A 2,687-nucleotide genomic window follows, 5' to 3' on the forward strand; every position below is an offset into this window, starting at 1 on the left:
GCATAGTGTTAATGAGGTCACAGTTTAGTTATGTATCCCAGTTAATTTGTCTTTTATCTGACCAGATCCTTACCCGCCACTCTACACAGCTCTCACATGTGTAAGCCCTTAGTCAGAGGGGGTGGACAAGAGAGTGGGGTTGGAAAGAGTAAATAAATTTGTCCCTCAAGATCACATACCCTTTTGAGAATGGCTCCCCATGACCATCTTCAAACTGGAAGAACATATTGTGTCTTGTTGGCAGGGAGGGTTCTGAGGGGGAAAGAAGAAATGTTCAAAAAAAAAAGAAATGAGATCATTCCACAATTGGGACTTCATGTGTATATAATACAAAGTAAGGATTGAAATGCCTTCCTTGAAAAATGGCAAATGTAAGCCACAGTTCAAGGGAGGACCCCACTTCATGAAGTCCAGACAAAATGGCCCAAACTTTAAAAAATCAATCCATATCCACCGAAATCTCCCAAATAAATGCCAGTCTCAAACAGTGGGGAAAGTTGGAAGGTTTATATCTGTTTTCAGGGCCTTGTTTCTGGACAAGCTGTCTCTCTTCCCTTCCAGTTACAGCAAGTCCCCTACATAAAAATGAGTTCCATTTTGAGAGCATGTTTGTAAGTCCAATTTGCTTGTAAATCCAACAAAGTTAGTCTAGGTACTCAACTAACACAACCAGCTATATAGTACTGTATGGAAACAGGTTTATAATACTTTTCACACAAATAAAACAAAAAACAAACAAAAAATAAAAGATTTTTAATCTTACAGTAAAATATCTTGAAAAGTAAAGTAGTACAATACAACAGCTGGCATAGCAGGGCTGGCATCATCGAGTGAACAAGCAAGAAGAGTTACTGACTGGAGGAGGCAGAGGAGGTGAGAGATGGTAGAGCTGAATGGTCATTAGCAACTGGAGATGAGGGCAAGCTGCAGTTTCACTCCTGCCTGACATTGATGGCACAAGTTCTGGTTCCTTGCTGGAGTCAATTCTATCTACCTTCAGGAAAAAATGATCCAGTGATGACAAGGTAGTAGCTCATTTTTTTTTTTTTTTCATCATACCTGACTCAGTAGCACTGGACTGCATCCTGAACGGCTGCTGCAACCTTCGTGTACCATTCTACATTCAGGTCCTGTACCTCAAAACTAACAGTGCCTCCTCAGTAAAGAAAATCCCCTTGCTGCTTCCTGCATTGTGAATCTCTTTGGTTCTTCAGTTACTTCTTCTCCTTGTCACTCCATTCTCTCAATTATTTTCACTTTTGTTTCCATCGCAATCCCTTGGTGCTTCTTAGCAGAACCAGCTACATCACCACCACTTTCGCAGTTGGTTATGGACATCCTGGGCTTGAAATAAAGATACTCTACTGTTGTCCTCTTTGCAGTACTGTTGAGTACACAAAAGCACAACCACTTATAGAGGATGCATGTACATGACCGCGTACACCAGACATGAACTACCTGATGTTATTGGAAGTGTGCACGCACATCTGCATCTTTGAGAGTTCACAACCTGAAGGTTTGTATGTAGTGGACTCACTGCAGATCCTAAGGGCAACACCATCATTAATCATTTCATTCTTCCACCCTCAACCCCAGGACTGTATGGTGTGTGCTCAGTCGCTCAGTCATGTGCGACTCTTTGTGACCCCATGTATTGTAGCCCACCAGGCTCCTCTGTCCATGGAATTTTCCAGGCAAGAATACTGGAGTGGGTTGCCATTTTCCTCCTCCAGGCGATCTGCCCGGCCCAGGGATCAAATTCACGTCTCTTCCGTCTCCTGCAATGGCAGGTGGATTCTTTACCACTGTGCCATCTGGGAAGCACCAACCACACCACACTACTCAGATAAAGATTTCCTGAATGTGGAGAACATGACTAAAGATTTATGCTCTCAAGACTAAAGCAGAGAGGGGGGTTGCACTGTAATAGTGTAAACATCTTTAAGTGCAATAGCAGATACCACTGTTCTTAAAGTGTCCTTCTTTTACTCCACTGTGGGAGAATTGCAAGAGCTCTTGTACCCACCTAGATCTAGTTTCTAATTGTTGATTTCTCTCTCTTTTTCATCTGTTCTCCCCACTTTTATTAAGGACACTTTTTCTACCCTTGTAATATGACTGAAAGCAGTGTAGTGACATTACCTGGCCCATGAGGTCTCACTTCTATCAAATGCACACTTTTCCAGGCAAAGATGGTTCTCTATCTACCATAAAAGTAAGTCTGGTTCTTCTCACTTCCACTGCTTTCTATAATTATTAAGAGAAAATGATGCAAAGTCTTAGCCCAGATCTTGGAACATTAATTTTCTGTCTCAAAGCACTGCACTATGCGCTATGCTGGCTCTAAAGATGAATGGAACTTCTAACTATAAACAAGGCAAAATATAGTACAGGCTCTAAGAGACGTGCAGAAGACCGAGGGTATCTGCTGTTGACACGGCCACTAAGCCACCTCTGTGCTTATGTATCAGGCCCGTGATCAGACCCCGCAAGTAGTTTGCCTGTTGACCTCGCCCCACCGGGCCATGTCTGCAGCTTCTCAAATACCCACTCCAGCGCCCTTGCCCTTTCTCGCCAGAGGTGTGAAACTACATCTCCCGACAGGCCGCGTGGTCCCCTTCCTTCCCCCCTCTCCCGGTCCCGAGCCATGGCAACGGCGTGACGTGGGGGTACTGGGAGCTGAGGGA

The sequence above is a fragment of the Bubalus bubalis genome, chromosome 4 (assembly GCF_019923935.1).
Source record: "Bubalus bubalis isolate 160015118507 breed Murrah chromosome 4, NDDB_SH_1, whole genome shotgun sequence".
NCBI classification, from domain to species: domain Eukaryota; kingdom Metazoa; phylum Chordata; class Mammalia; order Artiodactyla; family Bovidae; genus Bubalus; species Bubalus bubalis.